The following is a 13310-nucleotide window of genomic DNA, read 5'->3' on the forward strand; positions in this document are numbered from 1 at the left end:
GTTTTCAGTCTTTGCAAACCCTAATGGACATAGACATTGGCTTTATTTTGAAACTGTATTGTGCCGAAGCTCACCAAGATGTAAAAAAGAGAGACCCTCCCCCAGTTTGAGCAGAGGGCAATGCCATGTGGGTAGATGACTATTGCAGAATGTGTAAAGTAAAGAACACAAGAGGCATTATTCTTGCTCGATATTTAATAGCGATTGTACAACTGTTCTTCTTCATCAAGTGCTACCACTGATGCCGTTGTTGGAACTACAAAGTACACTCAGAAACAAACGCTTGTCTTGAGCACAAGCTACAACCTACCATGACATCACCCGTTGGCTTGTGAACTGCGGTTTTGAAGCCTCGAGTTTAGCATTTTGGCCGTCACTATCTTGTTTCTTTGGAGCGAGAGGTGAATCTGACTTAATCTCCGAGGCATCTACACCCACCCACTGATGCTGGAAACCTGACTGCACCCCAGACCTGTCAATCAAACTAGACGCCCCTCCAAACAATGCTCCATGAGCCCTAATATCTAATTAATGGACATATTTTCTGATGGATCATCAGAACATTGATCAGAAGTGGTGAGCTATTTCAAAAGAGAAGTTTAATTTATTGGAACCAAAACATTTTTTGGAGCCAACTCCTAGTGGCCCTCAGTGATATGGCACCTAAAGGCACTTTCACATCCTTTTTGGTCCTCAGACCTGAAAGCTACCTTGAATATTTATCTACAGTCTGTGCTTCAGCGTCACACTGGTCACTGATTGGTCTGCTCTTGTGGGGCTGAGCAAACAATGTGAACGAGGTTTCCAGACAATAATCTCAGAGAAAGCTGAAGTGGTGGAACAGTATGCGGGTGGAGCCAGGCTACAGAGTTGCTATTCTGAGTCACGTGTCTTTTTTGTTTTTTTTAGGTAACAAAAGCACATTAGTGAAAAGTACCCTGCGGAGTTTTCCACTTTCATTGTTACACATCAAAAGGCATTGTGTGATGTATTTATCCTTAATTTTTAACAAATGCACTTCCTTCCACCAAAAACACTTCTCATTTGTTTGTATTTCTCCTTTTCTTGATGCATTACCACCATCTGTTGAGAAGTGGAACAGTGTTACACCATTGGTAGGACTGGATTGTTACTTAAGAGATTGAAGATTTACTCGCCTTCTACCCTTCCTACTGGGTGAGGGATCTATGTCCTGTCATTGAAGGATGTAGGCGTAGCTTATCTCAGGGGGATGGAAAACAGCCATTACACCATTTATTTACTCATTCAAATCTGTCTGACAGCTGCATCGTGTTTAGTGCCATCAGTCTCGCGTTACCCACTAATAAGTTAACAACATTGCTGGTCTCTTTTACCACCCACCCTCCCTGTCTGAGAATCCTGGAGGCGTTGATGACTGAGACATGACGGATTGAATTGTGTTATCTTTTGCTGGTGCTTGTCTTACTCACATCTCCCTTGTTCTCGCTTCATTTTTGTCTCATTTTTCCTCCTCAGGTCATTATAGGATGATATTCGCCTGCTAAATTAGCGCAAGTATATTCTGATTTGTTATTAGGCGCTCACAGACGCACAAGTCACACCTTCCCTTCTTCGTTATTGCCTCAATTTAGCATGACCTTCCCTAAGCTCTGTCTCGCCAATATGTCTCATTATTGCACCATGGGGGGCTGCGACACACACAGACACACAACTAGACAGTGAAGTAGACACACACACAAATCACAGATCATTAAAGAAAGCACAAGAATGCAGACAGGCACACACAAGCAAATCGAATGCTTGAAAACCATATACTTAACTCTGCTGCTTCCTTGTTCATGTACGCACACACACATTCACACAAACTAACTGCAGAGGATTGGTGAGTGACAGGACAACTCCAGAGAGAAAAGAAAAAGGTCTAAGAAGTGAGGCAGAGTGAAGGCTTCACAGATTTATGCATACTCACACTCACAAACACACACAGCAAACCTGCAGCAAAACCAAAGTAAGGAAAACAGAAGATGGTGGCGTCAGGTTCATACAGATAGAGACTGGTGGTGGGTTCTAAATGACTTATTTTCTTTTTATTCAGTTTATTATTTTGCCAATCAAGATGCAAAATCAATTTTCATAAAAACAAGAGCACTAGAATTTCTGAATTTGTTAACTCACCTTAACACGAAGGATTTAGTTGTTGAAACTTAAATATATTGTAGTTACAGTGTGTAGATCAGGGGTCTCCAACACGTCATGTGCGAGCTTCAAGTAACTCGTTACTGGTTTCTGAGTAGCTCGCTGATGCAACAACAACACGATTGATTGAACTGGACGAGCTCCCCTCGCTCTCCTTCACCAGAGAGGCAGGGTTGAGCGCTGCCCTTTGTGAAACACAGAAATCAGAGGACATAAATTAGTGCGACTTGCAACACGCCTGTAAAACACAGCAGACACTCTCACACTAAGCTAAAAGAAAACAGGTGCTCATAAATTAGGTAAATAACATAAACACAATATTTTCGGCTGGACTACAACAGCAGCGCCAGAGCGGTAAAGCTCAGTTATGTGAATAAATGTTACTTAACATAAGTAGCTCTCAGACACTTTAATTTTGTAAAAATAGCTTTCAGAGGAAAAAAGGTTACAGACCCCTTATGTAGATATTATAGAAGTAGCTACCTGAAATATATATTCATCTTACAAATATAGTATATGAGCAAATACTGTATATTGTGTGCTACATTAAAAAAGAATATACTGAAATTAAGGCTGCATTGTGCACCCCAAAATGTATTTTCTTACAATAATAAACATTTAAAATACTTTAACATGTGACACATATTAAACGGAAAGAGATGTGTTCCTTTTTGGAGAAAAGATACAAATACTTTATTTAATATTGTGGCACAGAATAAAGACTTCCTTCATGTTGTTGCAGCTGTATTTGATGCACAATATTAGGGCACTGCTATGTAGCCATTTATCACTGCTGCTTCACATTCGAAACTCTCCACTGACAAACCACTGAGAGGGTTTCACTGTGAAGCAACAATTAGAAATGTGGACCAATAAACAACACTGAATCATCATAGGTTTGTATAACAAGGACTCAGGTACAGGATGGAGCTCATTTGTTCCTTTTTTGTTCCCACAGAAAAAAACACAATATAAAAGTCTAATTTATTTGTTACTGAGCCTCAGAGTGGTGTTGTGATGAAAACTAACAAAAAAAGTAGATAAAATTGGCGCTGCAGAGCTAGTATTTGACATTTTCCAGCAGAGCAGATCTTAAAAATGCAGGAAAGGAACGGTACATGAAGAAACAGCCACAGTGAGGTAGTTAGATGAAGGGCTGCAGGCGACAGGCTCTGGCACACAATTGAGGTAGATAACTCCTTTTATCCTGTAGTGCTATTGTATACAGCCAATTGTGCAGTTTGTGCATCACAAGATTTAATCTAGGTTTCTCATGTCATGGCCAGTCTGCTATCTGGAATATCTCTCTGGAATCACAGTTAGTGCTCGGTGCTTATGAGCTGCAGTCCTACCAGCCTGCTGTTGATAGTCTTGCCAAATATGCTCAGATATTTTACCTAAAATAGTAAAAATCCTATTTCTCATTTAACAGAATTTAACATTAAGATCTATATGGTTCATCTCTTCGGTCATGTCACTGTCCAAACAATTTTATAGACAGTGCTGGAGGGCCTGTGGGTGACACATGGGAGATACAAAAGCAATGAGACAGCGAATCAAATGTTTTCGTTATCACAGACATACAGAGGTAAAGATGAAAAATGGCAGACTGTTTCTTTAAAAGCATATGTGCTTTGATTTGAGCATATTGGAAACTGCAGTCCTGAGGGTATGGGTATGAGTGTGTGTGTGTGTGTGTGTGTGTCAGAGGTAGAGCTCATGTTCACGCTATGACAAATTGTCTACCGAGCAGACTACTTGTTCATGCAGTGTCACTCATTTGTCACCTGTATCCTGCTTACACACTCACACTCTCTCTCTCTCTCTCTCTCTCTCTCTCTCACACACACACACACACACACACACACACACACACACACACACACACACACACACACACACACACACACACACACACACACACACACACACACACACACACACACACACACACACACTCTGTCAGGTCTCTGGATAGCCTTGACAGCGTTCGTGTATGTGTGTCAGTATAATCTAATAGCTTTATTGACCTGAAGCCCAAGGACTGCACAGCCCTCCCCACCTAAACCAAATGGTTGCTTAATGGAAGGCTCTCCTCCTCCTCTATGTTTCATCCACAGCTTACCCCCTCTTTCCTCCCATCCATCCACCAATGATCTCCTCCTATCTTGGACTCCTTGTCTCCCTGATTGTCCCTCCTCTTGATAATCTCCGCAATCTCTCTATAATCTCCCGCTCTTCTCTAAATCCTACAGAAGTGAACAGTCGTGAGAAATGAAAGTTAAAGAACTGCGAAGTGTCGTAAATTCCCCAAAGCATAAACTAACACTAATCATGGATCTAAAAAGCGGCACCTCCTTCATATACCAGATCAATTAATGCAACCTTGGACGTACAGTACATGTGGGCAACTGTGTATGAACGCGGTGCATGTATCAGAGCTGTGCACAAATATACGCAACTGCACATATTTCTGTGTACGCGTGCAAGTTTACTTAAGTCTAAATGCATTTGTTTTTTAATATTTAAGGACAGGTTTTAGGGACAAAGCTAATTCCCAAATATGCTATATATTATAGCTCTCATACAAATGAGAATGTGTGGCAGGCGGCTAGCCCTGGGAACAAATTCAAAAGCAATGCAGACTGTAGTTCCGATAAAAAATATTTAAAAGTCATTAAAAACCAACGTTCATCTCCAAAATTCGGTGAAGAAACTTTAAAACAAATGTGCCCACTCAATGCATTGAAAATGCATAGGTTTGCCGACCACAGCAACACAATCGTTGCTCCCCCCACCACCTCTACTTGCCAGATTTGGCTGCCTGCAACTTCTTTCTGTTCCCTGAAAAGATGACACTCTCTGCCCAAGTTTCAGGTGCCTAAAATATTGCAGAAGCACTCGAACCACTGCTCAGAAAAACGTGTAACTCAGGAACTGATGATGATCAAGCGACAACATTTTTAACACTTTCTCATCAGGGTTAAACCTTCGTTCTGCTCCGTGCATGTTATAGTGCTGCACTTCGTTCGCGTGCAACAGGAGCAGTCACTGAACCCTTTGATCCATCCTTGTACACAGTCTGGCCATGTTTCAGTTCAGTGAGAGGGACTATACCGTCGGAGCTCCCGACAAGTCCTTTGTGATTCAGTGAATTCATCTTTTGAACAAATCTTTCCACTGAATTGATAGTGATTTGGACACTGAAAGGAATTTCTTTGCACATCACCAATTTACTGCCAAGAAGTCTTCTTCTTTCCTGCTTTTCCTGGTCCATTGCTGCATTTTTATGTGCATACCAACACTTTTTCATCTGTGGAATAGTGTCACATCATTGTTAGGACTATGTTTGATTGATTCCTGTTGTTCTGGGTTTTGTACCCTTGTGGTTGAAATGCACTTATTGTAAGTCGCTTTGGATAAAAGCGTCAGCGAAATTAAATGTAATGTTTGGGGTCACCCATGTGCACATTCACAGGAAATACATGCATACACATGCAAGACAAACAAAACAGTTGGTCCACTAATGAGATCTCAACAATTTTATTGGTCACTCGCAGAAAGTCTCTGCGGTCCTCTCACCTCTGTCAGTGTCTAGATACTGAACCACCATAGGACAAAAGTCATCTGCTGTCTTCACAGGTTGTTGATTCATTTCAGGATGGGGTCTAATCACTCACGTCTCCTGTGTACATTTTTCTCTCTTTTGCAATTTCTCTCACAAAATGGAAACTTTAGTGTGACACGTTGTGGGTATGAATAACCTCTGAGGTAAGTTGTTTCTCTTAGGGGGTTTAAATATCTGCAGCTTTAGTCTCACAGACGACAACATTTTTTTCTGCTACATTCACCGCACACACACAGATCAATGAACTCTGAAATTTTAATCATGTTTTTGTGACATGTTGAAATTTGGGCCTGACAGTGATTTACCACACGATAGTCCATAAAGCAATATCTGTAAGGTGTAAAGGTGTTGTTTCTGTTCTGAAAAACAAGAAACTTACAACATTGTTTTGTCAAAAATCCATCACAGACAAGCGGGAGCACAATTGTTTTTAATGGATTTCATTTAGCAGGCTTCTTCATGAGTTGACTTCGAAGCAAGCAAGAACAACAACTTGAATAGAAGAGGCTCTTAAACATTGACTCCTTTCCAGCATTTAACTAAGAACTGTCAAACCGACCACAGAGCTGCATGTCATTGTGTGCTCTTCATAATTAACAGAGATTAGTCTGAAAAACAAAACACGGCTACACTGACTGCACGGCAGCTGACGGTTAAACAAAAAGAGAGGAGTCTGTGTTGTCAACAGGCAAATACTGTCGGTATTAAACTTGGGCTCCTCGAAGGGAAGAACTATTTAAGTCAGTGAGCTATACTTAGCTACTGTTTGTTAGTCAGCTAAGGGTTGGCTCGTCTTTATTTTAGCATGTTTTGTCTGTTCATCCGCTGCTTTCCTTCAGTTAGTCAGAGGCTGGTGTTTTACTGTAATAGAAAACAGCTGACACAACCACAACTACTACAACTAGGTCGTTTGTATCAGGGCTAACCTGTAGCGGGGGGGGGGGGGGGTGGCTGACCTGTGACTCATTTACTGAATAATTTTACCTTTTTAACCATCGTTATAGGCTTAAATCTAAACCATTAATGGCGAGAGCCTCTCTCATGCTGGTATTAATGCAAAGCTGCAACAGTAGCGTTCATGAACAGTCAACCGATTGCACCTCTTAGTTGTTGTTTACAGCTGACGGAAACTTTTCGGACCACACCATCCTTTTACCTCGATAGGAAGTACTTGAAATGGCACGTCAGGTGAATAAAAAAGTGAGTTTTGGCTTGTTAAGAATCTCTTCTGAGCCATTCAGTCATATTGTTCCGGTCATAGTTTGTTCTGCCTGCTTGAACATGATCTCAGTTTGCCTCTTTTCTTACCCGCGTCCTCCTTTTTGTAACTTATTTGCCCTCACTATCTTCATACAGCCTTTACCAGAACTGAAAAATTACACCTGTATCGTAAAGATGACTTAGTGTGAATGCTCCTTATCCCACCAATAACTAGAAGGTCACTCAGAGAGTGCCAACCTCCGCCAAGGTTAATTTTTGCAAATCAGCAACCACAACCACAACACATCTGGATATATTTCTTAAACTATCAGAATGCATGCTTGTGCCTATCTAAAGCTTCACATTTCAGCTGTTCCAGTTCTGGTTGTCCCCTATGAAACCACAGAGTGCCCCAATAACTGTTTGCTTTAGTTTGAACAGGTACATGTGTATCCCAGAGGATTACTGGTATCCATGAATGTAAGATTGCAGAGTGGATATTTCTAGAATAGCTTATGATTTGTCACAATTGAACTTTATCAGCACCTGCTTGGTTTTTTGATTGAATTTTATTGACTTATATTCTGCAAAATTACAACACAAGTCATCCCAGGGGGCTTCACAGAGTGACGCTACACTATTATATATATTATAAAAAAAAAGTATCCCATGAGCACTATTTGACCAAAATTGTGAGGTAAAATTCTCACAGAACCAGACTCTACCTAGGTTATTATTTTTAGGACTATGCTTCCTTTGTAATATCACCCAGCAGGCCTAGCTTCTCTGCTGAACAAGTCATAATGGTGTAATTTGTTAGTCGCTCCTTATTTGTTTTGTGGCGCTCCATCTGAAAATAATCGTATTATTAATTAGATATTAGACCTAAAAAAAAATGTGTTGGGGGAGGTGGGGGGGAGCTGTTTGATTGACAGGTTTGTGGTGCAATCAGGTGTCGGTTTTAGGTGGACGGGGTGTAGTGTTCTTGGGTTTACAATCAGATTAAGTCATATTTGCAGCCTGCTCCTCCTCAGCTCGTTCAAATATGTCTCTTCTGGCTCCACAAATGTAAGATGGCGACTACAGAAAAGCAGAATTTCAGGCTTCAGAACGGCAGTTTATAAACCAATGGGTGATGTCAGAGTTGGTTGCCGCTTGGTTGCCACATCAAATGTGACACCCGGGATCAACATGCATCGCATTCAGTCGGCTAAATTCCCTATTCAAAATGTTTATGAAAGTGAAAATAATTAGTTGATCTGAATCTTGATTCAGACCCGCTCCGAAATATAATGGGTTCCTCCTTGGCCCAACCTACACCCTTCCACTACACTTTATGTTGGGCCGGCAGATTCTGTAATCTTCCTGACAAATAAACTAAATAAATAAATCAAGCTGAAAACATTTCAGAGATTGCATTCACAGGCTGTTTGGAAATTAATTATAAATTTAATTACATTGTCGGTGTCATTAATAAGGCCCTTTTTGTGTGTGTGTGTTTTTGCTCTGAAAGCTGATAACGGTAAATTACACCAGGTGGACCCTGACTGTGCTCAATTCATGTTTCTCCCTGACTATTGATTTAACTGTAATAGTTTATCGACCGTGATAACGTGGTACCGGCTAGACATACAAGCTCCAGGAGCTCGTGTAGTTTCAGAAAAGATGAATTTCCATGTGGGAAATTGCCCCGCACTGTAAGCGCAGTGTATTGCGTTTCAAGGACATTGAGGGCAAGTGTTTTTTTTTTCCAGAGTGTTTTCTTACTAGAAAAAAAAGAAAGAAAGGATGGAAAGAGGGATAAACCAGCCACCTGAGAGAGGAGGGGAGATTGTCATTCAGCAGGCGTCTGATGGCTGTCAGGCAGTTCTCCTTCACTGCAGATGTGACGCAAACATACACTTCTCATTCTCTTCTCTCCGCTGTGTCATCCTCCTCCCCCCTTCCTCTCCTCTCCACTTTCCTTCTCCTTTATCTTCCTCATTTCCTTTCCTTGTCTTGCCTGCTGTTTTATCTCCCTCCATGCTTCTGCTCATTCTCTAGGCATTTCTCTTCCCCTCTTTCCACTTTCTCCTCCTTTCTTGCTTTTTTTTAATTTCAATTTGTTTTCTCTTTTAGCTCTCTGCCCTCCCACCTCTCAGTTTTACCTTCTTTTTTCCTTCTCTCTATCCTCTCAGTGGAGATGAGTGGGTGGAGTGAAGCATTGTGCCCTGGAGATTGTTGTGCCATCCGCTTTTCGGATGGGTCAGACTTTGTGTGCATGCTGTGTGCATGTGCGTCTATATATGTGTGTGCACTTCCAGAGCCCTCGCACAACAAGAAAAATGGTCATCTTCCTTTTATTCAGGCTTAAATAAATGCTGAGTTATTGCTTCATCGTTGCTGTCTTACAAATACATAAATCTTATTTAAAACATGACAGCTTATTTTCTGTGTCTCAGGCTCTCCTGCATTTCTCGATTTTGTGTCCAGCCATTTTTCTTTCGTTTTTTTAATTTGATCCTTTTTGTTTTTCTTTCCTCATTTCTCTCTTACTCATGACTTGTCCTTTTCTCCTCGCATTCCTTTCTGTGTCAGCTCAGAGAGAAATATATCCCCCTCCTCTTCACGTATCTTCTCACTTCCCCTGCCTTCTTCTTCTCCCCTCCTCCTCCTGTTTGGCCATTTTTAGACAGCAAATCCCATCCTCTTCTACAGTATTTGTCTGAGTGCGTGACTGTATGTCAGTGTGTGTGTGTGTGTGCGTGCGCGCTTCCCTTACTATCTCTTAAAACACACACACACACACACACACACACACACACACACACACACACACACACACACACACACACACACACACACACAGAAATACAAAAGCAATATGCCACCACTCACCTTCTTAACCCTCATACTGTAAATTCCTGAACACACTGACTGTGACCAGATGTGATACTTTCACAAACCACCAAACAATATTTTGCATCATATAATCCGAAGACAGTGATACTAATTCTCCACCAGAATAATTGGCTTTTCACGGCATTTGGCTCATTGGTAGAATAAAAAAAAATACATCATTCGACAAATTAATGCAGTTACTGGATAAATCATTGAAAATGTGATCTTTCATGTAAGACTCATTTGTGATGTTGTAACAGCTTATTTTTAACCTACTGAAACACATTTGTTGTGCTGTTATTCAGGTCATTGGGTTTGTTTACTGCGCCGGACCGACAGTGAGTGTGTTGTTCCGTTCCTTTTCTTTCTGCACGTCTTTGCCGGGTGAGCCGCTGTGTTTGGGTTGAACTCCTGTGGGTTACTGAAGATACAAGTAATTTATTTGCTTTCCCTTTCATGTCCAAACAAAATCAAAGTTACTCTGCATTCTCCATTTATTTTATCTTGTAAAGGTGTGTAACCTTTTAGAAACATTTTCATGTCACAGTGTTTGGGAAGTAACTTCCAACATGTATTTAAAGCTCCAATCAATTCCCCAACATTAATGCTGAGGGGCTGCTGTTGAGTTGACCAAGTTATATTCACTATGTGTTTTATTTTCAGTTGTGTTTTTTTGTTTTTCTATTTAACCCCATTAATAACCTTGTCAACTGATCTCAGACATGTCTAGTCTGGTACTACCACATCCAAATTCACTGCATAAATGTACGAGTTTGGCCACATTTAATTTGGGATTTTTTTTGTTGTTGCAGTCTTTGTATTCTAATGGGTGTAGACATCACTAATTTTACAAACACTTGATGAGCCTTTATCTAATTGACATTTTCCACAATACGACGTATGTTGTGCGCCGAAACTCAGCTGACAGTAAACAACAGAGACTCTTCCCCAATGTGAGTAGAGTGCAACACAATGTTGACAAATGACCATTGTAAACTTTGTAGACTCTGGCTTTAAATCCTTGATATTTGCCAGCATTGCTGTTTGTATCGCTTCATCTAGCTCTGCCACTGCCGCCATCGTTGGAACTGCACTTACAAACAAACGCTTGACTTCAATGGCCATGCTCCAGGCCCCTGATTCATTTTTAAAACTATTGGAGCCTTTAACCAATCAGCATCGATTCCCCCAACCAGCAATTGAGGTTTACACTTATACGCTTAAAATACAAACCACAGAGCAGCTGCAGGTTTTTCAGAGTTATTTGAACAAGGTGCAGCTGACACAGCTGGATGGATTTTTATGTGTACGCATTTTGCCTGTTGATGATAAAGTGTTTCATTTTACAAACCTGAACATGACAGGCAGCATAGAATAGACCAATTGAATAGCATGATAGAATAGACCAATCAGAATGTTAGTTTGAATAGACCAATCAGACAGCAGGAAAACCTGCACAGCTGCTCTGTGGCTCATATTTTAAGGCGTCAATTTGTAAGTATCAATATTTCAGTTTACATCAGTGTTGGACATCAAATTAAACCTATGTTTAATAGAAATAACCTCTTTTTACAGCTTTCTTGCTGGATGTAAAACTACAGTGTGTCTGTGTCCAGATGTAAAACCTGAGCTGCAGCAGTAGCAGATCAATAAATTAGGGAAGATAACTGCTCTGAAGCTCTTAGAATAAAAACAAACGTCATGTCATGCGCGTCGGTTAAACTTTAAATCAGGATGAAGTAGTGTTGTCACAGAGGAGGTTCTCCGCCGTTGCAGTTGGAGGAGAGAAACTGCAGCCTCCTCACTCCCGTGATGTTTTAATATCACGTGACATCGTGACGTTTTGCAGTGCTGGCTAAAGTCGGACAAAATTGCAGCATGTTTATTATCACAGGAAGTGGCTACATATTTATTGCTTAAGTGCTTTAAAAAAAAAGTCACCTTTTTCTTTCTTAACTTGCAATTTTTTCAAATTCCTGCAATTTTACGCAAAAAACTCACTTAAAACTTGACAAATTACCTCAATTTTTGAGAGAATCCACCGCAAAAACGAGCATTTTTGATTGCAACACTCACAAAAACATTCTGCGAAATCCTGGGGGGACTGTTTCAGTCTGGAACATAAAAGGTAGAAACCTTTTTTGTATGCACAGTGACAACATGCAAATAGAGACATGATTATAGAGTTTATGCTGAACAATATTTTTCAAACTCAAACTATGAATATTTTGCCAAATTTAGACTTTCTCTTTACAAAATAAGACACAGATACACCGTCATCTCCTCAGTCTATTCTCAAACAGCGACTGAATAAAGCAACAGCGCGTTGTCGGTATATTCAGACACAGAACAAAATCTCTTGGTAGAACTACAGTGGTGGGAAAGTGGAGCCTGGCAAGTACTGGAGAGTCATGTCACATCTTGTTGGTGCTACTTCAACTCAATATTGCAAGTATATATACTTTCAAAAGACATATATAGTTGAATCTAGTCAAAACACTTTAGAGAATCATACAATCAGCAGTGAGGAGCAAATTCATATATAATACAAAATTATATTACCCAAAGAAATATACTGCAAGGATCATCATCTGTATTTCTACTGGTCTCCCGCCAACTGCTGCCAACCGAGACCAACCTAAATCAATCTGGCTGCACAATCAGTGAGCGCAGAATTACAAATAGATTAACCGAGATGCACCGCAGACAAAGTAAGACTTCAAAGAGTGAGAAGTAAAATTAAATGCAACTGAAATCTGGAAGAAAAGACCAAAACAAACCAGCTGTTGACTGAAGTAAGACTGATGGATAGAAAAGCAGGTTATTGGAGGAAGCACAACTGCATAATTTTTGTTTCTTTCTTTCTTTTTTTTTTCTTTTTTGTGAATCACTGTGACACGTGCTCTTTAAAAGTGATTACATAAACTTGATAAAATGATCCGAGCCTATCTGCGTCTGCAGCAGTCTTAGTCCTGACATATACTTTCACCTCACACTCCGTATTGGTCAGGCGTGGTGGGCATGTGTGTGTTCTCTCGTCCACCCATCCATTCCTCCATCAGGAGTCCTGACAAGGTCCATGTATCACTTAGCCCTGGGCTGTCAGGCCTTTCCCATCAGCCACTGCTGCCTGGAAGATTAATGACTGTCTTAATCTTAAATTTAGGGACTGCTAATATCTGCAGATGACCAGACTTGTCTCACACTCAAAAGGCAAATAAATCCTCGTTTGTTTTGCATGTTTTTGAAACATGTTCCCATTTATGTGACAAACACATCAAACCATTTTTTTCACAGTTTCTTTTTGTCTGCCATCAGATCAAAGATCATATATTGATTCTTAGCTGTATGGGAGTATTTTTGTTTTGATATAAACCACACTTCAATGATGTGATACGGTGAAGGAAAGGTCATTCTGTGTGAA

This window comes from Brachyistius frenatus, unplaced genomic scaffold, assembly GCF_029030835.1.
Source record: "Brachyistius frenatus isolate BFR_SWC_R1_liver_20210118 unplaced genomic scaffold, ASM2903083v1 Contig_27, whole genome shotgun sequence".
Lineage (NCBI taxonomy): Eukaryota > Metazoa > Chordata > Actinopteri > Embiotocidae > Brachyistius > Brachyistius frenatus.